Here is a 25,466-nt window from a genome sequence, read left to right as displayed (position 1 = left end):
CTGCGATAGCGCTCTGAAAACACATTCATTTATTTATTTATTTATGTCAAATTTACATTGGTGCATTTAATGTCTAAGGCATTCTCTACCAGTCAACCAAAGGTAGTGCAGAGATAATAGTTGTAGGTTCAATGAAATTTATATTACAAATATATCCACAAAACACAATAGATAAGGGTAAATAAATATACATACATACACAAATATATACATACATACATACATACATATAATAGTTTAATTCACTCGTAATATAATTGTTTAATTTAAGAGTATTTAATTCGATATCTTTAAATGACTGTAGTGAAAGCAGCTGCCTCATCAAAGCTTCATAGGATACCGCCATTCGTGTTGTGATGTGTCTAGTCTCCGGTGGCCAACATCATCAGACCGTCCATGGGTTCTCTGGTTTTGTTCAAATTCGGATAGCGGCACTAAAGTATGTTTATTGCCCTCCGAGTCTTACCATTCTGTCGTCCCTTTAACTCCAATAAAACATAAAGCACAGTATATACTATCCGGGAGACGATACTGGAAGCCGTCGGACAATAGTCCGTTTTTATAACACCAATTACAATAAACCAGTCTGCATTACAGCCGCGCGGCGTCGACGGCTGTGTGCATGACCCTTTATGATATCGCCAGCTATTGTGAAGATTCTTGCTTTTAATTTGATGAGATTTTCTGAATGAACCGAGGAAGTTGACATTTATGAGCTCGTCAAATCTGTATAACTTTATTTTTTATTTATTATTTATTGCTTAAATGGACGGACGAATTCACAGCCCACCTGGTGTTAAGTGGTCACTCGAGCCCATAGACAAAGTAAATGCCGCCACCCACCTTGAGATATAAGTTCCAAGGTAGCAGTAAGTAGTTACAACGGCCCTTACAAAAACCCTTCAAGCCGAAACGTATTACTGCTTCGCGGCAGAAATAGGCGGGGTAGTGGTAGCTACCCGTGCGGACTCACAAGAGGTCCTACCACCAGTAATTACGAAAATCATAATTTTGCGGATTTAATTTTTATTACACGATGTTATTCCTTCACCGTGGAAGTCAATCGTGAACATTTGTAGAGTACGTATTTCATTAGACAAATTGGTACACGCAGGCGGGATTCGAACACCGTTGCATCGCTAGATACGAATGCACCGGACGTCTTATCTTTTAGGCCACGACGACTTCTTAAACAAAGGTTAAAGGTATGTGGCATCAACCTGCTTGTCATCGCAAAATAATCCATATCATCATCTGAAATGTTCAGTCAGCTCATGATGCAGTAGTGAATATTTTTACAACGTATCTTTGAACTATAGAAAATAATTAAAATAAGTATTTTTACAGCGCTATGTGACAATTTTCTTCGATCTTTTCTTTGATATCACATCGTGATTCTAGTGGTGACTTAGATCACTCCACCACCACAATCCAGATTCGATTTCATCTAAAAGTAAGTGTCTTTGTTAAAAATGGGTACTTATTTGTTGCTCATGTATATTTTTCCAACATGAATCTTTTTTTTTATTGCCTAGATGTGTGGACGAGCTCACAGCTCACTTGGTTTTAAGTGGTTACTGGAGCCCATAGACATTCACAACGTAAATGCGCCACCCACCTTGAGATATAAGTTCTAAGGTCTCAAGTATAGTTACAACGGCTGCCCCACCCTTCAAACCGAAACGCATTACTGCTTCACGGCAGATATAGGAAGGGTGGTGATACCCACCCGCGCGGACTTACAAGAGGTCCTACCACCAGTAATTACGCAAATTATAATTTTGCGGGTTTCATTTTTATTACACGATGTTATTCCTTCACCGTGGAAGTCAATCGTGACATTTGTCAAGTACGTATTTCATTAGAAAAATTGGTACCCGCCTGAGATTCGAACCACCGGTGCATCGCTCAACACGAATGCATCGGACGTCTTATCCGTTAGGCCACGACGACTTGTTATCCCTGTGTTAGTCATTAGCCATTTTCAATTTGCATGTTTCTTTTTTTTTCTATCTTTTCCTGCCACATGATGGTGCATACGCCTATAAATTACGGGAGCATATTTCAATACGCCCTAACGTTCAAAATGGTCAATGAACAGGATCTTGTTGGGCTTGCGTATAGTTGGGTTGGCTTGGGTTAGTAGCTGTCATGCATACAGGTAGTAAGTATGTCTTCGTGGACAAAAATATCAACAAATTTGATTTTCAATATAACTTCTATACTACGTTGTAATCCGTACGTTGTTACTGTAATCCAATGAAATAATAACAAGTTCTAACACAGAACGAATGCAGTTCAAAGGGTAAAACAACAAAAACATTTATTTATAGGATAACTATAACGAGGGATCTCGTAGCGAGTCGGAGCGAAAATTCAATTACGAAAAAAAAAACTCTCAATCGTTAAAATCGTATTCGAGTGCCATTTTAAAACTGCTGCGATCATTACCAGCAGTCTGTACACGGCTTTATATTTGTTTTTGTTTCATTTAACGGCTTTTGTGTTGTCCGTTTTTTTTTTTAATTGGCACAGTAAGGCAACCGGGAATAGCGTACGTGGTGGTGGAATAAATGTGTTTATAATCAGAGTTTAGACAAAATACCCAAACCTTCCCGGCGGGTTTGAGAAGGATGATGATACCTTCTGATGATGACACGCGCTAATACGTCCTCTAAATTATTACACAAAATATATGTTTATTTTCCCCGTGATATCATTGCTATATCGTGAAGGTAGATTATAAACATCTGTTTAAATGCACGATGCCTTATACAGGTTATAAACGAAGTCTTCCGAAGTCTTCCGATTTCAGGGGTGTGACACATCTATACTAATATTATAAACACAGATCATAGAAACACAGGAGATATGGCAAGGAGGCGTGGCGCTTGCGAACGCATCTGGCCTCAAAGCGGCTTGATGCCAGTTTCGGTCATTAGTCGAATGTCAACTTGCGACGTCTTCATTGCTTACGATTTTTAACAAAATGCCGCGTTGTTCAGTGATTGTTTGCAAAAATAACAGCTGTATTGTGAATTACAAGAAAGATAGCATCTCATTTCACACGTAAGTACTACAATATTATAGTTTATCATATTGAAATTACAGAATTCATTAAAAAATTTAGAAAAGCGATGATAAATCCCTTTTCATTAGGAACTAAAACCATTGCTTACTTAGTACAAATGAATCGATGAATCGGCTGCTCTAATAGCGCAATGGATAAGTGTTTTACTGATACTCTCACTCACACGATAGTTTCGTGAAGCGGCCGCTGTCGGCTTTTGTGTGTTAGGGTTGTCTGTTTGTGATTGTCGATATTTTATACGATCCTATTTAGTACGAATGATTATTTAAGATACAATTAATTATTTAAAAACCCAATTTGTTTCTATTTCTTGATTACTTCACCTAACTTTTATTGAATCAATAGCTAATGGGAATATAGGTAAATAGTAACTTCAGAAACCGAGCATTAAGTAACTGATAAAACGTAAAAAAAGTGTAGATAATGTGTTGGTTTTTAATATATTGTGGTATTCATGCATCATTCATATAATGATCATCATTTATACCATGCTTTTATTTTAAAACTTTAGCTATCCGAAAGATCCAAAGATAAAAGAAATGTGGATAAATGCGACAGGAAGGGGTCCAAGCTGGTTCCCAACAAAAAATCACACCATATGCTCGTCCCACTTTGAGCCAAAGTGCTTTCAACCATTGAAGAAAGTTCGTCGGCTCTTCGAATGGTCGGTCCCAACATTGAAGTTGCGTATGGTATTGATGAATTATATGGAACCTTCCACATCCAAAGTGTGCTTTTATTCTGAATTGGATAAAAAGGATCCTAATTTGGTAAGTTAAACTATTTTACAACATCAAAAACTTGTTTCTTTTTTTTAATTTATATATAAAACAAAGTAAGTTTTTTATATGAGAAATTATATAAATGCGGAATGTTTTCTTAATTACAGACGGTTGCTTTAAAACTTCCAACCGGAACCGAATCACAAAATCTCACTTGTGAAAAAAACGATAATTCGGAAAATACTGCTCCAACGTCTACAATATATGGTATCGATACAAACTTTAATGCTCGACAAAATAGCATTTTGGAACATCAAGAAAATCTGGAAAAAAATGATCTCATCGAAACACCTAGAAAGCGTAAATTACGCCAATTGATTTTGGTACAAGACAGTTTCATAAAAACACAAAAAATGCAAATCAGAAGGCTTCAAAAGAAAACCAGCCGTTATCAGAAAAAAATTGCTAATTTAAAGGACATTTTGAAAAACCTTAATGAAAAAAACTTCATTAGTGCTGATCACGTTACGCTATTAGAAAACATTGGAGTAACCGACCTTATCCAGCGTTATGAAAGAAATGTTTCATCGGGTCAAAGTACTAACCAGAAATATCCGCCTGCTTTAAGAATTTTTGCCACTACTCTTCACTTTTATTCGCCAAAGGCGTACGCGTATGTAAGAAAAAAATTCCAAACAGCTTTGCCTCATATTCGAACCATAAAAAAGTGGTACCAATCTATCGATGCTCAGCCTGGATTCACGCAAGAATCATTAAAAGCGATAAAAATTAAAACTGCCTGCACTAAACACAAATTGTTGTGTAATTTAGTTTTAGATGAAATGGCAATCAGACAGCATGTAGAGTGGGATGGAAAACAAATGCACGGGTATGTTGATATTTCTAATTCTGCAGAACAAGGGGATTGTTTACCCGAAGCCAAAGAAGTTCTTGTATTTTTAGTTACCGCAATTAATGGGGCTTGGAAAATACCAGTCGGGTATTTTCTCATTGACGGTGTCACAGGAGAACAACGGTCTAATCTTGTCAGACAATGTTTGGAATTATTAGAAGATACAGGTATTCAAGTTACCTCGATGACTTTTGACGGCTGTCCAGCCAATATCACCATGGCTAAGAAACTCGGATGTTCTTTTGAAGTTGAAAACTTAAAATCATATTTTGAGCACCCCGTTACTCGTCAACCTGTACATATTTTTCTCGATCCATGCCACATGCTGAAGCTATTGAGAAATGCTTTTGAATCATATGGATGTTTCATGGATGCTTCAAATAGGTGTATAAAATGGAGTCATCTAAAAAATCTGTATGACATTCAGGATAAAGAAAAACTGCACTTAGCAAATAAATTACGAAAAAGTCATATCTTTTTCAAGAACCAAAAAATGAAAGTTCGCTTGGCTTCGCAATTATTTAGCAACAGTGTTGCAGATGCCCTGAATTTTTGTTGTGAACTTCAAATCGCTGGTTTTGATGATGTAGAAGGCACTGTGGAATATCTAAAAACTATCAACAACTTGTTCGATGTGTTAAATTCAAGGCATATGGCACAACTCCATTATAAAAAACCAGTTTGCCCAGGCAACAAAGACAAGGTATTTGAAACTTTAGAAAAGGCAAAACGGTGTCTAACATCTATAAAGCTTTCAGATGGTACAAAAGCTATCATTACACCCAGAAAAACCGGTTTTATTGGTTTATTAGTGTGCATAGAAAGCCTCAAGGCCTTGTATATACAACTAATTGAAAAGGACCAAAAACTTAAGTACATTCCGGTTTACAAAATCAGCCAAGATCATTTAGAGCTTATGTTTGGACATATACGGTCACATGGTGGATGCAGCACCAACCCAACGGCGCGACAGTTTCAAGCAATATATAAAAAGCTCTTGGTAAAGTCGGAGCTTAGAGATGTAGACCAGGGAAACTGTATAGCTCTTGAGGAGGTTTCTTTTTTGTCGTGCTCTTCAGCTGTCCAAAATATAAATCTGACAATCGAACCATGTAAGTTACACGAAGGTAATGACGAAGACGAGATGAGTTTGTTATATGAACAAGCCGTATTTGATGAGGAAATCAGTATACTTGTACAAGATGTCACAGAATTTAGTAGCCAGGTAGTGTCATACATAGCTGGATTTATAGTTCATCGTTTGCTAAAATTGCTGAAGTGTGATACATGCTGTAGCGGTTTGATTGCAGATACAATTAATGACAAGCACCTCAAGTTAATAAAATTGAAGGATAAAGGCGGCCTTATATTTCCATCTAGTGACGTAATAACCATATGTAAACGGATGGAAGTAATAATAAAAACATATATTCTTTCATCTGATACCACGAAAATTTCATCAAAAAATATTAGACAAGAGCTCATGTCAAAATCTTTATCGCATTTTTTAGGTATGAATCTTTTTGAAAAAATTAATTTTCACCAATTTAATCAATCGCCAATGAATAACCATTTAATAATTCTTATAAAAGCCGTAATGGAAAAATATGTAAACATAAGATTACACTACTTAACTAAGAACGCTATACCTAAACTGTCTAAGCGGCAAGTTTTAAATAAATATTTACATTTTACTGGTCAATAAAATCCTTAACAATAAAATTCTTGCAGTTTTACTTGTGTTTCTCTTGATTCGAGAAGTTGATATCCTAACTGTTTCTTGGTAGTTAATATAATTAGTTAATATTCCAATTATGATAAAACTTCGCTTGTATAGAGTACCTACGTTCGAGGGCAACTCCGGTATAGTATTCAAGTCGATTTATTATTATTATTATAAGTATTATTATAAAAAAAAAAAAAATATTATAGTCAATTAAATTTTAGGAGAGAGAGCAGATAATATAGTTTACTGAATTTTAATCGATATTTTTCTATGATTATCACTTAACATCACTAGTTGCATAACTTGCACATGTGTGTTTATTCAGAGTCCGTAGCTACAGGTAAATGCGCCGCCCTCTTTTTGCATGTGTTCTATTAATGAGTTTATTGGTGTTGCTGTAAGTTTCTTCGTGTGCGGGAGAAATATGAGCTCGTGTGCCGTTCTTACAATTTTTGGTTGTGTGTGAGTGAAGTAAGTGGGAAAAACGCGGAGACATCTGAACACGAATAATTTTTTGTACAAAGCTAATCTCCTTGTTTCTATGATCTGTGATTATAAAGCTGAAGAGTTTGTTTGTTTGAACGCGCTAATCTCAGGAACTATTGGTCCGATTTGAAATTATTTTAGTGTTAGATAGTCCATTTATTGAGGAAGGTTATATATAGGCTATATAACATCACGCTAAGATTAATACAAACGGAGCACCAATAAAAAATATTTCAAAATCGGCTTTTTTTATTTGTATGTAAATGAAGGTAAAATTTTGCGTTATGCCAAAGTAACTATTCCACGCAGACGAAGTCGCGGGCAAAAGCTAGTTATACAATAAACTTGAGATTTCGACTTTATGTTACAAGATGTATGTAACATCTTAAAGCCGACGTGCCGTATGTGCCGTTCTTATTTAAGCATTGTGTGTGAACTTCACGTAAGAATCTCTATAAGGTCATTTAAAAACGTACGATCATCCTTGAACCGGTTTGAACTGGCTTCTCAATAAGGGTGTCCACATAAACTGGTACCCAATATTATAATCTGTACAGCAAAAACACAGAGCGTGTGCCGCGACCGTCGCATCGTACATAAACAAAACAACATCTGGTTTGGATGTGGCAAAAATTATTTTAATGTGTTAACTATAGAATTAGTGGATGTGGTATTCCAGCCGAGTCTGAAACCCGAATGAACGATTATTTTTAAACAAATCTAAGCTTCGTAAAGCTTTATATGCAACTTCCAAATATCAATTAAGGGTTCCGCATATAATAAATAATTTAGTAAAGAGTGTATTGTCGGAGCAGTGAGTGACTATTGCGCCGAGGGTCGCGAATTCGATTCCTACATCGGACAAACATTCGAACAGATTTGTTTGCTCTTTGTTTGGGTTTTATTGTCTATATATGTACATACTTGATGGTATATAAGTATGTATGTGGTCAGTCTCTGGTAACCATAACAAACGGAATCTTAATTTGGAGCCGGATAATGGTGCTTAATTTGTTCCCAGTTTTTATTATTATTGGTGAGACAGCTTCCAGAATGAAGTTTTATACATATTATTATAGCATTATGAAAGCCGTAATACTTATAATTTTATAATTTACTGGTGGTAGGGCTGATAGTAAGCCTATACGGGTAAGTACCTTGACCCAGTCTATTCCTGTACGCTGATTCCAGGTCGAATGGTCGAAGAGACCTTAATTAAAATACAAACTTTAACTTAAGGCCCAAGACGTGTATTTACGTCGTTGCGTCTTAGACCAGTAACTATTTAAACCAGATGGGTTTGTCAGATCAGCTATCAACAGACCGGTGAAAACTGGGTCAATAAAGCCACATCCTAAAAAAGTGTTTTTAACGATCCATGTTACACAATTTACTACAACTAACATGTCTCGTTAGGCATCAACTTGCCCGGGATTCAATTTATATTGGCATTTTTTATTTTTTATTTCTTGAACCAAATTAGTAATGCCTTAATCCCTCTCCGACATTGTGAATCGTGTTCTTGACTAATTTCATCTTTTGGAATCAAGTTTAAATTTAGGATATAAGAACATTGTTAAAATGAGTTGTTCAATTATTTTTCAAAGTGACCAGTGTGTGGGTTTTTATATAAATGTTTAACGAATAAAATTATGTGTAAAACAATTAAGTTAAAGTTAATACATATATAGTATCTTGACATTCATGTTTCTTTTTCCTTACATTCAATTTAACAATTAAAAAAAACACGCGAAACCATTAAAGTCATTTTAATTGTGTCTATACTCACACAACCATCAGAAATATCTCACACTCACACAATCACAAATATCAGAGAGAATACAATAGCTTTAAAAAATGTATATTAAGAAACAAATGAACTCAAGAAGAAAACCACGGTATGCTTCAGTTCACTACACTTGCTCCTAACTCTTGATGGATAAAATGCTGCATTTATTCCATCGCTTCTCGTTTTACCAAGACTTTATTAAGACAAACGAGTGTCTGTTAAGCTACATTTTAATTGCCCATAAAACAAGAGATGATGGTATAAGGGCTCTTTGTTACTCCACACACATATTACTCAATTTATAAATTGTGATTGTATTAGTGATTTTTCAAGTAATCTAGCTTGGCAAATATATGACGCAATCATGTGAATTTTGAAGTCCAATTTGATGGGTTATATAATGTGGATTGGAAGAATGAAAGATATAGTAAATAAAATAATGCATATTACACTGTGGTCTGTTTTAGGGCAAAACTTTTCAATTATTGGACTGTAGTTGAGAAGATAATCTTAAGAAGCATCAGCTGATGGTAAACGGCTACTGTAATATATAGACAATGTAGATACTGCCGCCCATATTCAGTTTTTTTTGTTTTTATCCTACCTAAGCGGATAGCCTTGAGGGGCTATTTCAGCGTAACCTTAACTAGTAGGTGAGCTCACGGGGCTCAAACCTGACGACGTTGCTAACACGAACCCTAGCAAGAGCCGTGCTTCGCAGAATCTACCACCGGATCAGAAACGCGACCCACTGAGAAGATCCGGCGAGAAACTCAGTGGGCTGTATCTGTGGGCTAATTTACTCGTCGAGCCCTTCGTCGCAAGCGACGGGTTCGACGAGAACGATGACCGGTGCTTGAGATGCCTAAAAGCACCGTTAGTGGATCGGGAGGATCCGAAATGACGTGCATAGTCAGTTAAGCGGTTAAACTCTCCTCGCGAAGGAATGGTGGTACATTATGGTGCTGGAAGAATTTAGAAGAGAGACGGTTTTTAGGCACGAAAGCCATTACTACGATTTAACTAAGACATACGTCACATGTCTTGAGGCGGGAGGTGATATTCACTCTATTTACTCTGTTGGGATAATTTAACATCGTTATATTGAGGTTCAAGCTATTCTATAGGAATGTAAGAACCAGTTTAATTACCTACTATTATAATATTTTAAAGTGAACCAAATGTGTTGTTATCGCACGCAACTCATTATCGCAAGATTTGCATACGATCGGGCATGGATGTAATATTATTTTTAGAGTAGTCGCGTTAGGCAAACAGTGCAGGAACTTATAGCCACTACAGCGTGAATACTTGCGACATGAAGTATTTGTTAAAATTGTTTTTTTATTAACACCGTGACAGTCCTCAAACAGAAACGTATTTTGAGGTCGAAACAGTAGTACCAGGTCAACTGACAATATGCTCCTTACTATTATTTTTGCTTGCAAACTAGATTAAGGTACTTCTTCAACTGTCTTAGATTTTTTGTTTAGTGGTTACTGGAGCCCATAGACATCTACAACGTAAATACGCCACCCATCTTGAGATATAAGTTCTAAGTTCTCAGTATAGTTACAACGGCTACCCCACTCTTCAAGCCGAAAGGCATTACTGCTTCACGGCAGAAATAGGCAGGGCGGTGGTACCTACCCGTGCGGACTCACAAGAGGTCCTACCACCAGTAAAACAAATGCAAAAAGACGGATCGTTTTTCCATCTTCTGAAAATTATTTTCTGTTTTTATTACCTATCTAAACAGGCAAAGACAAAGCCATTGAATACTATTATTTCTTGTGTTTGTCGACGCATTTTTCAATATATTCTTCTTGCTTTCTTCAATATCATCTGACGAGATTTTGGGCTATCAAAAAAGTGAATGCATAAAAACATGTTTGGGTGCAGTTAGAGAAAGGACCGTACGTTTTTCTCGGAGGTAAAGTTATTATGTCAATGCAGTTAAGTTTTATTCAAAGCTCAACAGTTTATTAAGCATTTAATTGCCTCGTTAAGCTACGCGTGGTTAGTTTTGTGGCGGGACAAACATCCAAATCACCATACGAACCCATGATAGATTCTAGTCTTATATTTTATGGATGTATTTATTTAATAAATTACAATCACATACTTGCTGTTTATATTTAGCTTGGAAATTTTAAAATTTATGGTATAGCTTCGTAATGACTATGTTAATGAGAAAGCTTTTAGTGGGTAGTACGTAGGTTTGAACTTACCTGAACGCTACGAGGCAACGCAAAGTCACTGTCGTCCGAAGCATGTATTGTCGAATCACCCGGATTCATTTTCGGTGCTTTTAGGTCCCTCAAGCACCGGTCACCGTCCTCGTCGAACTCGTCGTCGTAATTGACGAAGCGAACGAACCTATAGACACAGCCCGCTGAGTTTCTCGCCGAATCTTCTCAGTGGGTCGCGCTTCCGATCCGGTGGTAGATTCTAGCTGTTGCTACGGCTAGTGTTAACTAATTCTCTCAGGTTGAGCCCGTGAGCTCCCTTACCCGTCGGAGCGTAGCTGGATTAGCCTATTAGGCTACCGGTGAATAGGTAGGGAAAAAAGTAGCTTTGAAATTAGACCCTGGGACAAATGACACTACCACACTACTTACTAATGTGGTCATATCACTAGAACTATTTCTAATGACACAGATAGTATGAAAAATAAATATTTTTTTTATCGCGATGTGAATACCGTATATTGCCATATTAAAAACGAGTGAGCCCTGAGCTTTTTGCTATCGGATAAAATTCCGAATCCGAATTGGTAAAATCATGACAATTTGAAAATGCCCATAAAGGTTTACTTGAGGAATTTGTATTTTTTTATTATAATCTAAAATTAAAATGCACATCTCTAAATTCAGAATATTTCATCATCATCATTCAAATGCCCTTCTCCCAGTCACCTGGGGTCGGCGCAACATGTTTTCTCTACCATATACCATTTTTTCGCTCACTTCCCTCTTCCACATATCGTCTTTCACGCAATCCGTCCATTTCTTCTTAAGTCTATCTCTTCCTCTATATCCTTCCATATTCGTAGTTAACACTCTCTTACCAACCTCATTTTCATTTCGTCTCATCACATGTCCAAACCATCCCAAACGCGCACTTCTTAGTTTCTCTGTCACAGGTGCCACTTTCAGACTTCCTTATTAATAACATACATTAATAACAATAATAAATTCAGAATATTTATTTTTATTCATTGTTAATAAATCAACTAATATCATTTTAGTATTTTGTATGAAGGGATTCATTCAATATGTCACGTATTCGAGTATATTCGTTAGTATTTGAATACATTCCATTCAATTTTTTTTGTTTTTTATTTTTTTTTTATTTTTACTGACAATCACGCCCCGTTAACTGGTCCCGTACTAAGCTCGTAAAGAACTTGTGTTACATGTACCAGATATCGGAAATAAATGTAAGATTTTTATTATACACATACATATATTTAATATACATCCATAACCCTGGAAAAGACATTTTATATTTATCATACATATATTTTCCCTTGGCGAGATTCGAACCCGCGACCCCCTTGTGTAGTGATCATGTCACCTACCACTACACCAGACGGCCATTAAATGTGTTGTTGGAAGTCGTTAGTCCTCTAAAATTTCAAGTTCGAGTCTCAAGACCAATCGATCGGAGACCACATCGCGCTAGCCCCGTGGACTACGAATGTAGAGTCGCTCCACCTGAAAATAAAAACCGTGTCTTGTAAGAATTAGACGTGAAATTGAAAAACTCGTTGAATGAAACGTATTTTACTTGCAAATTCAAATGTCCATATAAATCCATGCTATCAGAGTGATGGATGGAGTCGGGGCTGGTCACGCGAACCAACCTCCGACCTTACACAGATAGCTAGAGCTACTACTGTAAAGACGAACGCTTTCTGCCTATCAGAATAAAACGGTCAGGTCTGTAATTTATATTAGTTTTTTTTTTTTGTAAATTTACCTTCTTATTATTTCATTACAATTTGTAATATTTAAACATTTATATGTTGCAGACACTGAAGAATTGTATTTAAATTATATTTTAAAGATGCCTATGTCTGCCGAGAAGTAATGCGTTTCGGTTTGAAGGGCGGGGCAGCCGTTGTAACTATACTTGAGACCTAAGAACTTATATCTCAAGATGGGTGGCGCATTTACGTTGTAGATGTCTATGGGCTCCAGTGACCACTTAAAACCAGGTGGGCTGTGAGCTCGTCCACCCATCTAAGCAATAAAAAAATAAATAAATTAAAAGATGATATTAATTAAACTCTAAAAAATTTAACTAAGTACTGTGGTTAGTTCCGTTACATTATTTTCGTCTATTTTCTTTTCATGCATATTTTTTGTCAATGCAAATACCAGGTAAGGAATAAAAATAGCCTCTCAAGACATATGTATAATGTAAGTTAATTTATAAAGTGTTTCACCTCTTTCGAATGCTTTTTCAAACTATTAGTACTAATACCAATAACTCGGTGTACTTAATTAATATTCATGCCATAAAATATCTTGATTAATGACACCAGAGTCCTGAAACCTTAATTAGCAGAAAATATACGATTGAAATTTAATATATTTTCCGATTAATCATTTAATTGATTTTTATGCATACACTAAAATCGATTTATATAATAACTTAAAACAGAATTTATTGAACGCTTATTCAAGGAAACTGAAGTTTACGTTGCGCTAAAACACATTCATTAAACGGAATCAACTCTTCAACTTGCTAAGTACGACAAACTTCGGAAGCTCGCCAGATAACGTCTTGAAAAGCTGAATAAAATTTTCAGCATGTGAAAATGCATGCTACGAACCAGGGCGGGCGGTAGTTCACCGGCTGTCGCGACGCTGGGCGGGTGCCTGCAAAGCCTTTGCCTCGCGCGATCGTAAAAAGTAAAAACGTCACTCTGAATTTTATTTTTCTAAGATTCATTTTAGAACGCGTTCTAAATTTAAAATCGATAGTGACGTTTGTTTTGGCAGACGTTACGTTACGTTTGACGGCTGTCACAGCTGACTTTGACGTGTCGTGTACATATTTTTCTAGGTAGTTATTATTAGCATCAATATTGGTTGTGATTTTGTAGTTTTTGTGTAATTTAGATTTAGTGTATTACGGTAAGTGAATTTCCAATTTTTTTTGCCTTTAGTGCCAGAAATTGCAGAGAGATTGTATTTTTTACGTCAATAAATTAATATTTAAAACATCAATTATTACTGATTCTGTTTATTGATTATTCTTCAATACTATCAATCGAACCCTGAGACATTACTCTCTAAAATTTACCACGATTTTCGCTGTTTACGAACCAAATCGCAACGCAGTACGGATCATCAAGAGAGTGTTCCTTACAAAATAAATAATCCGATTTTTTTTCTAAAATTTTAATCCTTTTATAGTCTGTTGTTTTATCTCGTATCTCGTATAATGATATTTTCAAAAAATATCGTGAAGCAATCGAACAACTAAATTAAATCGTATTAAAGAACATTTTATTGCCCGATTTCTTTTTAGTAATAAATAAATATAAACGAAAAATCTTTAATCAAATCTCGTACAAATGAAAATGAGGATACGTTTTTGTGAAAATTTCGTAATTTATGTTCCAAATTGGTTCAATTCTTAGGACAGCTTGAGCTTTAAATCTTATGTATATATTATTATTTTTTCAAACTTAATACTGCAGTTATGTGGAATCCGAACTCGTCGATTAGCGAAGTCAGCATATTTCTGAAGCAAAAAAAAGCATTCCGTTCATCTAAATATGCACTAATATTATAAATCCAAAAAGTTTGTTTGTTTGTTACGCTTTCAAATCGTAACTACGCGACTGATCATCATGAAATGACAGAACAGAGCATAATAATATATTTTGTTATAACATAATAATATGAAAAAAATATTTTTTTGGATTGTTTTTTTTCTAAATTGACCGGACTGAACAAACAAACAAAATTTCTTTCGCTTAATATGTATTTCCACTGATTGTATACATTGTCGCGATCCATTGTCGGTGATTTGAACATCAACTTGCAACGTTGCTTGTATTATTCGATATTTAACTCTACCAGTTATTATATATTAGTTTGTAACAAACCACAAAAGTTATTGAAATTTTCAACCCTAACTACATTTCAATAAAGATTAAAATACCATCTTCTGATAGCATAACATCCGTGAACTTGAAGTTCAGCACGCCAAGTATCAAGTACTTTTGTTTTCAAGCTCGAGTTAATTTCCAACCTTATTTCATATCAGTTAAGGGCCATATTATTCATATGACATTTAGATTTATTAAGATGACTTATGTCCATTTGTTAACTTTTTTGAAGTCGAGTGTGTTAAGAACGTTAAGATTTATTATTACTAACATGTGTAATTTATAATTGTGACTTGGTTTTCAGTTATGTTCATTTAAGAACTCAACCAAATCGGAAATGATAATTCAACTTCTTTGGACCATGTTATTAGCATGACGCTTATTAACTGTTCCTCTTAGATTGATCGGTCCATTGCTTTATGTGACTATTGTTCTATAGGATCTGAGTTTGATTCCCGGTCGCAGTTTTGCATCTTTGTTTGGACATCAAGGTATTGATGTGTTTCGTACACTCATGACTCAAGAGAAAATCATAACTTAAGGTCATAGAAATAAGCATTTAATAAGGATTTCATTGAGCATTGAGATAGTAGCTAAATTACCAATTGTTTTCCTCTTCAAATTGATTAAAGATCATCATGGATAACCACTAGTACGAGAGCTCATTTCCTTTCTTAGATAAAAATACTTAAATAAAATTTTATTATATTATTCTGTATGTTCTACATATAAAATAACAATATTATGGAATAGGAATATGTAGTAATGTCGGACGCACAAAACGAATGTCTGATTAAAAATGACACAACACTATTTCCTTAACGGAGTTCTGGGCTAATTTGGCCCGCATTATACCGTATTTGTATTCTTTTTGCCCCGGGATCTCGTAAATTATGGCGATAAATATTCCCAGGACGCATTCCCGTTTTCCCGGGATTAATTAAACCCTATAAACGGGAGTAAGTTTATTATTTTCGGTACGTACCCTCAGTTTTGTTGGCAATCAGCCATATTGCGGTGAATTTGATGGTGTAATTCTAGTTTTCTTTGATAGATATGAGTGATTACTCGAGCCGCAGTCACAGGATTTAGGGGATCCAAGAATAGTTTAAATAGTTAAATGGTTTTAATTTACTAGTGGTAGGACCTCTTGTGAGTCCGCACGGGTAGGTGCCACCACCCCGCCTATTTCTGCCGTGAAGCAGTAATGCGTTTCGGTTTGAAGGGTGGGACAGCCGTTGTAACTATACTGAGACCTTAGAACTTATATCTCAAGGTGGGTGGCGCATTTACGTTGTAGATATATGTATATGGGCTCCAGTGACCACTTAACACCAGGTGGGCCGCAAGCTCCCACCAGGCTTTTATCTTTAAAGCGCAACGTTCGCTTACAATGTGGAAATACGCGGCACAACAATATAATGCTATAGTGTACTAAAACTTGTAAAGCTGTTATTACCTCTGCGAATTAATTCCGAAAGATTCTCACTGTTTGTTCCAAATAATCACAAATAAACGAAAACTTTTCTGAAGCTAAATAAAGAGCATCCGGTTTCTGAATACGTTGTTTTTTTTTTCTTTAAAATATCAACGTCTAAAGATTAAATTTGTTGTCCTTGTCTTGTTTGATATTGATAGAAAAAGACGTATAGACGAACATAATTGAATGCGTGAAAGAGTACAGTCGTGCCAACAACATTTGTATTTTATTAAAAATATAAAAAAAAATCGTCTTTTCTATTTCATTAGTAATGGATATCGCAATGAATCGCGTGAATACCTGAGAAATGAGGTATTGATAATCATTATGGGTGTTGGTACAACTTTCAGATCACAATACCACACCAATAATAGTGCACCTTTATAAGTTTCGATTTTAATTCCACAATGCTACTCCTTCATCGTTCAATGTATGTGAACGCAGGTCTGTTATGTACTTTCTTTTATGTTTAAATTCGGCTTAGAGACGCGTTATAACGAGGGCCTTTTTCTTAAGGCTTTCCTCGTCGAACCCGTCGCTGGCGACGAAGGGCTCGACGAGCGAACTAACCTATAGACACAGCCCACTGAGTTTCTCGCCGGATCTTCTCAGTGGGTCGCGTTTCCGATCCGGTGGTAGATTCTGCGAAGCACTGCTCTTGATAAGGTCAGTGTTAGCAACACTCCGGTTTGAGCCCCGTGAGCTCACCTACACACGTTAGGGTGAAGCTGAAATAGCCCCTCAAGGCTATCAGCATAGGTAGGAAAAAAAAATGCTTTAAGGAAAATTATTGCCTAATAAACTTTTTATCACTTAGAAATTCCAATTTCAATAACCATTCTTCGAAATTAACTAGTTCCAGGTTTTTTTGGATCTGAAAAAATATGGATAAATTTATATTCAATTATTTCGATATCAATATATTTTTTTACGCGAGCGTATTTGAATCGTCGCCAGCTCACAAGTGGACAGTGAATGAAGAGGACGCGTCATCGACGCCGTAGTTTCAAGTATATCTCATGATTTACACTCCTACTTTTAGTTGTATTAATATATTTTCAGTTCGATATCAGGCCGTTTAAGACACCAGTCTCTTCAGGGAAACTTAGGTAGGATTACATTTTGGATGAAAAATTCACGCGCATTTCTCTGTTGTTAAAAAGTTTTTCCAGTAATAAACTATTACGCCTGTAAGAGTAACGCCATCTATCGTCGAATAGCCGAAACGAATATCAAAAGAACTAATAACGCCGAGAGCGCTCGAGAAGTACAGCACAGTCTGTTGTCAGGTAGCGGAAATACACATTGAAGCTACTCGATTTGCCCAGAATGCTCTCGATATATCTAGGGATGTCGTATCGATTATAAAAGCGTTGCAGTTAGTTATCGGAACTACTCGAAGCGAAACAGCGAACGGATCACCTGAAGCGAAGCAGAAGAAGTGAATTGAGAATTTTAAAGTATTCTAAGTGTTAATACAGTATTAATTTGCACTTCAGCAGTTTTATTATTTGTCCCGAATCCTAGCGCGTAAGAATTAATGAACATTTTAAGTCTTATTTTTATTTACATTTTATTGCTTAGGTGGGTAGACGAGCTCACAGCCCACCTGGTGTTAAGTGGTTACTGGATCGGAAGTATCGATCGCGTTTGAAACCTTGTTGTAATTTTGTGATTCAACGTATAGCTCCGCTGAATATGTCGTTGCATCAACTTAGATCATGAGCATCTTAAAAAAAAAGATGTGTGGTGTCGTGGGACACTGGATAGGAACGAAGTTCCTTATTATAAAAATATTAATTTTAAGTTATATTCGGGGTATAAAGAAAATAAAACTGGAGGTTCCGCTACAACCCACGGTCATTCGGTTGTTTGCAAAAGAGTTAGTGTATTGCGCAAACGAACGCTCTGAGATCGTGATCAATGAATGATAAAAAATATGTTATTTTTGTACGCTGTTACAAAGTTAAGTCGTACACTATGTGCATTACTAATAAAAATCTTACGTTACGGACGTTTTTTCCCGGTTATTATGGGTACCCCTTCGCATCATCCCATAAGAAACTTTTTTCCAAAATACACGCCTTTTGAATGTAACAAACACCACTTCGAACGAATTCGCCAAAAAACATTTTCTCATGTACGAAATGAATGATTGACTCTTTCAAATATTCGAGTTTTGGCAGAATTGGAAGCAGTTTATTATGTATTGCCAACGTTAAGGCGAACGAGGTGTTGTTTCCCATGCATCCATCATGGTCACGAGCACGTGCGTTTGACAAATGATTCCTTAATCGGCCACCATAGCTGGGTGTGCTCCCAGTTATTGTACCGAGCGAGACCTGAACATATTTCTTTAAATTATTCACACGATCACATCAAAAGGATGGTACATGAAGTTCAAGTGATAATCAATTAATGAGTATTATAATATCACAGCCATAATGACTCATAAATTTTAATTAAGAATGAAAAAAACAGAAGCGTGACGGTTTTTTTTTTATATTAGTGAATAACCACACTGCCCACCTATTATTAAAGGCTTTATAAGAGCTTATAAGAGTTTATGAGCATTACGACGTAAATACTGCCATCCACCATGTGCAACGATTGCCCCACTGTTCAAACCGGAAATCTTGCTTCGCGACAGATATAGGCATGATGGCGGTACCTATCTGTTTATTCTTGCATAATATGTCTTAACACCTATAATAATGCAAAATTATACATTTTGTGGATTTCGTATTTATTACACGACGTTATTCGTTCATCGTGTAAGACAGTGTTTCCCAACTTTTTTGTGCCATGCCCCACTGTAACATTTCTAAATTTTTATGCCCTCCCATACATCATTTTTAAGAGTAAAAAATTATTTTTTCAACATAATAAACATAAATGATAGGTTTTAGGAAGAAATCAATATGAAATTGTTATCAAAGCACCAACCACATTATGTAATATTTCAAAACATATAATAAAAAACTGCAACTCAAATTCAAAATAATTTTAATACAGATTTTCTATATTAATTTAGTGCGATTACCCCCTTAACTATCAAATTGCCCCTTTGTGGGGCGTGGGCTCCACTTTGCGAAGCACCGCTGTAAGTTATCTGTGAATACGCTTTAAATACGTATTCCACTAGACGAAGACACGAGTACATCTGTCTTATTCTGCCTTTTAGATGAACAAAATATTATTTACAATTGACATAGGTTTTTTATCATTGGCTCTTGATGTTTGCATTCTCGCTTAGTAGGTTAGCGGCTTGTTTGACCACTTGCGTATGAGGGCTTCATATACTCCTGTGCGTACACAAACTAAGCTCTATATCGATACTAATCAATCAGCAATAACATGGCAAGTCGAGAACATTTCCAATATACGGAGCGTGTACGTTTGTGTGCGTAACGGCTCTGTGCAAATATGATACCGTGTAATCTTTGTTGGTGTGCCACTACGGGAATGCAATCATCGATTCACAGTCAACGATGCTTAATATACGATTTTTTAAATATAAATGAATTTTAGGTACATACATATATGTTTACTGGTGGTAGGACCTCTTGTGAGTCCGCGCGGGTCGGTGCCACCACCCTGCCTATTTCTGCTGTGAAGCAGTAATACGTTTCGGTTTGAAGGGTGGGGCAGCCGTTGTAAGTATACTTGAGACCTTAGAACTTATATCTGAAGGTGGGTGGCGCATTTACGTCGTAGATGTCTATGGGCTCCAGTAAGCACTTAGCACCGGGTGGGCTGTGAGTTCATCCAACATTCTAAGCAATAAAAAAAAACATTTTAGATGGAAACTTCCAAATGACTCCGAAATTGAACATCGCTCGGAGCGTCGACCCCAAGTATCCCAATTCTCGTGAAAGGTTGCAGGAATATTCCTTAGAATTGCGACACCACGACAAAAGGGTCCTTCTTCGCACTAAATGGTCTGGGTGCTGTCTCGTGTATGAATTCTGGGATTCGTCAACAGAGCGAAGCGGTAATTTGTGCCTGAGCAGACTTTTGCTTACCAAAGCAAAGCAGGTTTGATCTTGGGTGGTTTTTTTTTTATTTATTTTTATTGCCCTTGTAGGCAGACGAGCATACGGCCCACCTGATGGTGAGTGGTTACCGTCACCCATGGACTTCAGCAACGCCAGGGGCAGAGCCAAGCCGCTGCCTACCGCTTAATACTCTCCACACGCCTCGTTTGAAGAAGAACATGTCATAGCGCTCGGGAAACTGCCCCCACCTCACGGCTGAGATTCCATGAGACTAAATACAGAAGAGGGTCATTCGGATCCCTTTCTCACGGACAGTTTGGATCCTCCGGCTCTACGATGCAATGCTAACAGCTTAATATCAGGTGGGCCGCATGATCATCTGCCTACAATGACAATAAAATAAATTACGTGTTTGCAGTTGTGTATATAATGCAGGAGAAATACCAATTTGGGGACAGTCGACGAGTAAAAAAAGGCATCTAAATTTTTTATTGTTTCAATGGAACGCATCTTTGCAAACTCACAAAAATCGAAACGACAAATCGCAGACCATAAATGATCGCAACGCAATCTCTAAATATATACGTCTACTAATTCATGCATAATAATTGGTGATTCATGAACCGTTATTAAATCGGTATTCACTGACATATTAATTGAAGCAGTCAGCCAAAATTCGTTTGTCTTGGAAAATTAATTTACAAATATCACGGCGTTTCTTACTGAATATCATATTGTGTTATTTAATGTCTTAGTTATATCAGATAAGAACTAAAAGTGTCTGACAGATCCATTAGAATAAAATGGGCAATGATATAAAAATATTTTTTGAATGATGGTCTATATCTACGTATATAGTGATAGTAACAGTTTTGAACATACTAAAGTGGTTTTATAGCTATCCATAAACTTTACAAAGTGAACACCACCACCCATCTTGAGACAAAAAGTCGAATCCACGACTATAGTATTTACCAAATAGACTCCTTATACTAAAGCCAATTACTGCTTCACGGTAGAATTAGGCATGATGGTGATATTCCCCCTAGTGCCACTAGTAAAATACTTCGGGAATAGTCGTTTCTCTGTGTCTTAAGCCGCATGTGTGGTGTATTTGAAGTATCCTGAAAATATGCACGACTTACAAGAGTCTTTGTGCCTTAACGGGTCGGTATCACGAAGCTATTTTAACTTCATACATTACTGCTCTATGAGGACAAAAGAAATAGTTAAGACGTCTGATGTACTCATGTAGAGAGTTACGAAATTTGCTGGTTCAAATGCTAGTGCATAAATTTAGGTATGTACGTATTGGTCGGTGCTCACGAACCTCAAACATTGACCCAGATACGTTTTGATACCTACAAGAATCTGAAAATAAAAATTACTCTAAATATTTCAATACAGGAGCTCCGAGCTACAGTTTGAGAACATTAATCATATAGCCGCTGTTAGAGAGTCTAGAACGGATCGTAAATTTTTATCTCATAGTTAATGGAGACTGATAGTGGTTGTAGGTTCAAAGCGTTAAAGCTGCTCAGTTTCAGCTTAAAGAAATATTTTTTAAAGGCGGTCTTCCGAATAATCGAAGCGGGTTTTATTCTGAATGACTGATTCGAAATCGTTAAATAAATATCTGTGGAACAATTCGTTCAATTGTAAATGCGTATTGCTCTGATTACGTGGGCTCAGGTATGCCTGAGTACGTTTGAGTGCAGAAAGGTCCACTGTGGATGTGAGTTGGAGACAGAGGAACACACACTCGTGATCTGCCTTGTGTAGGAGAGCTGATGGAAATATGTATCTTGGCGAGTGAAACTCGACAGCTCTGGGTTATTTTGTCGTAACACTTGGCTGGATAGGACCGCTCTTGCATTAACCGATCACGATTAAGTCGGAGGACAGGATGATGACTTGCCTTGAATCCTGGCTTTTTCAGTGTTTCAAATTCGGGAAGCGGTGAGAAAGACCTAAGAAGACTATTAGCTACTCTACACGTGTATTTTGGAAGAGCAATCCAGTGGCGAATTATTGTACCCCTGGTAGACTGGTTAACAAGTAAGGTATCACAGGGCTCGGATAGACGAATTCAAAGGCTCTGTGATTGTGGCGCCAATAACGCCGAATCTGTGTCCATCCACCGTGCGAAACGAGTCAATAATATTTAAAAAATTCTTTACCTAACACTTTTAGGAGTTTGGTTATTCAAAATATTTCCCAATCCCTTCCCGTGTGTGTCTTAAAAGGTGACTTAAAGGAGAAGTGGCAGCAGTATACTTTGAGTATTATTTCAATCAATTGCGATATCCAACCAGTCTTCGCTATCATCCCTGTCGTTGCAGTGAATCAATTATGAGTCCCATTCGAAGGGTGGGGCAGTGGCTGTGCAATACAATTGAGATTTTGACGTCATTCTCCAAGGTGATGGTGATCGTTATAATGCTTAGTCCAGTAACTATTTTATAGATCGCTGCATTGCTGTAGATACAGCAATAAAAAAAGCTTCAATAAAATAAATAATGTATGCGCGGGAAATGAAATCCCCGATCGAAAATCAAATTCTGGTCTGACGGTTTCCAATGTTGAATCAACACACGTACACGTAATAGACATATGAAATACACGTATAAAAATATATTTTAGTTCATTTTACGTATTGACATGAATGGTGCAGCGGATCGGGAACTTCCATTACATGATTGGAGTTATGAGGGTGTATTCTGGATTGTTCTGCTGTTTCATTCGGACGTGATTCTGTATGATTTGGAGACAAGATGGCGGTCTTTAAAAAATTATAATTTTCATAATAACAATAATAATATTAGTTCGGGAACGATGGATTTAAAAAAAAAATGTAATCACACACATTTCATTATTCTTTTTGCTCCATTCGATATACAAACTATGTAGAAACTCACAATTACTGTTAAGGCTAATGCGTTTCGGCTCGTTGTAGCTATACTGAGACCTTAGAACTTATATCTCAAGGTGGGTGGCGCATTTACATTGTAGATGTCTATGGGCTCCAGTAACCACTTAACACCAGGTGGACTGTGAGCTCGTCTACCCATCTAAGCAATAAAAAAAAATCCTGTAGGCTCGAACAAGTATGGGAAGAACTCGGTGTGTCTAAACTATTTAAATTTTAATGAAAAAAGGTCGTAAGTGGAAACGAACTTCTAAAATTTTAATGAACAAGTGGGAACGAACCTCTAAATTATAGAATCATACATCTAATCTTGTAATAGGTATACCAAATAGGTAAGGTAATCCTCATCTACCTATTATGCGACGAAGTAGATATTTTTTTAAGTTGCAAACAAAACATCTAAACTCTTTAATAGTATTTTTTAAGGCATAGACGGGCAAGTTCATATCCCATCTGATGTTAAGTATCTACCGAAGCTCACAGACTTCACATCGTAAATGTGGCCACTCACCTTAAGATTAAGTTAAAGGTGTAATTGGTATAGTATACGAATGTTTCATGCTGGTAGCCGGAATGCGAATTATAACTATTTTATGGCAAAAAGTGACGGGATGGTGGTACCTACCCGTGCAAGCAATAGTAGTAATAATAAATAATGAGATATTTACGATTAAGTTATTATAAAAATTTTAGAAGTGATCCTTCTAAACTGAAAAAAAAATCATACTATTAGATATTTCCCGTGAATAAAATTATATATTAATAAACAAAGCCATTATAAAAAGGTTAACTCGATTGACGTCAAAGAAGTGTAACTTCTCTTTTATACACAAAATTTATTTCCGAACCTCTACAGAATAGTCCCGTCATCTCATTTCATTTCTTATAAATTTTACTATTTGATGGCATCAATGCCGTTTCTGTTTTCGGATTTATTGTGATAGCTCCTGAATTCCATTTCTTCATTTACGCATTAAGTTACTCTATATCGAGAAAATTACTGTCAGTAAAGTTCAAATTATTTTCTTATTGTTCTAAATTAGGAGACTAACTCAAGATTCAACTCGGAATGAGTGGTTTTCTAGAGATATCAAAGCCAATGGAATCCACCTTGAGATATAAGGTTAAAGTCTCCATTATATGTTTTTATTTTATTGCTTAGATGGGTGGACGAGCTCACAGCCCACCTGGTGTTAAGTGGTTACTGGAGCCCATAGACATCCACAACGTAAATGCGCCAACCACCTTGAGATATAAGTTCTAAGGTCTCAAGTAAGTTACAACGGCTGCCCCACCCTTCAAACCGAAACGCATTACTGCTTCACGGATGAAATTGGCAGGGTGGTGGTACTCACCCGCGCGGACTCACAAGAGGTCCTACCATCAGTAATTACGCAAATTATAATTTTGCGGGTTTGATTTTTATTACACGATGTTATATGTATTATGTTAGATGTTATATGTATTTTAAAACAGATAACAGCCAGATTCTTCGAACTTGTAATACATGAATTTGTCGCGGCAGAAAAGCGAAGCATGAGAGTTAGCGCCGCGGACTCACAATGCGTCGTACCAGCCAAGTATCACGTAAAAACACAAATGTTTCATTATTTTCTAAAACAGAAGAAACTCCTTATTTGCCTATCCTCTTCAAACCAACGGAGGAGATGGCTATTCTCGGATTTACTCTACGCGATCAAATCAGTAATGAGGAGATTCGTAGGTAAACCATGGTAACCGACATAGCTTAAGAGATTGCGACGTTGAATTAGTACTGGACAGGGCATATTGTTCGTAGAATAGATGGTCGCAGGGACCGAAAAGTTCTCTAGTGGCGACCCAGTGGCGGAAAACGTAGCCCAATAAATTAACGGTGCTTTTAGGTACCTCAAGCACCGGTCATTGTTCTCGTCGAACCAGTCGCTTGCGATAAAGGGCTCGGCAAGTAAATTAACCCACAGACACAGCCCACTGAGTTTCTCGTCGGATCTTCTCATCCGATCCAGTGGTAGATTCTGCGAAGAACTGTACTTACTAGGGTTAGTGTTGGCAACGACGTGAGGTTTGAGCCCCGTAAGCTCACCTACTAGTTCGGTGAATCTAGTATAACCCTTCGAGATTACTAGAACAGGTAGGGAAAAACAAGGAAGAAGTAGCGTAAGTAGGTCTCCCACAATGCGAATCGACGCCCTTTGAGGGTCG

The 25,466-nt window shown here is 36.7% G+C and overlaps 1 protein-coding gene across 2 annotated transcripts in view; it reads left to right on the top strand.

The window, feature by feature from the left end:
- Ten-m (teneurin transmembrane protein Ten-m) overlaps positions 1 to 25,466 on the top strand; it is a 774,430-nt gene that overhangs the window by 145,958 nt on the left and 603,006 nt on the right. Inside the window, exon 1 of one of the 2 annotated variants that reach the window (XM_089732317.1) lies at positions 13,588 to 13,874. The exons of the other annotated variant lie outside the window; for it this stretch is intronic. The gene's annotated coding sequence lies outside the window, so the exon portion shown is untranslated. Of the gene's footprint in view, positions 1 to 13,587; positions 13,875 to 25,466 lie in introns of those variants that run through there. 2 annotated transcript variants of the gene reach the window in all.

This window comes from Bombyx mandarina, chromosome 13, assembly GCF_030267445.1.
Source record: "Bombyx mandarina strain Sakado chromosome 13, ASM3026744v2".
Classification (NCBI taxonomy): Eukaryota; Metazoa; Arthropoda; class Insecta; order Lepidoptera; family Bombycidae; genus Bombyx; species Bombyx mandarina.
Note: the sequence above shows the minus strand (reverse complement) of the source record. Positions and strands in the feature narration are given on the sequence as shown.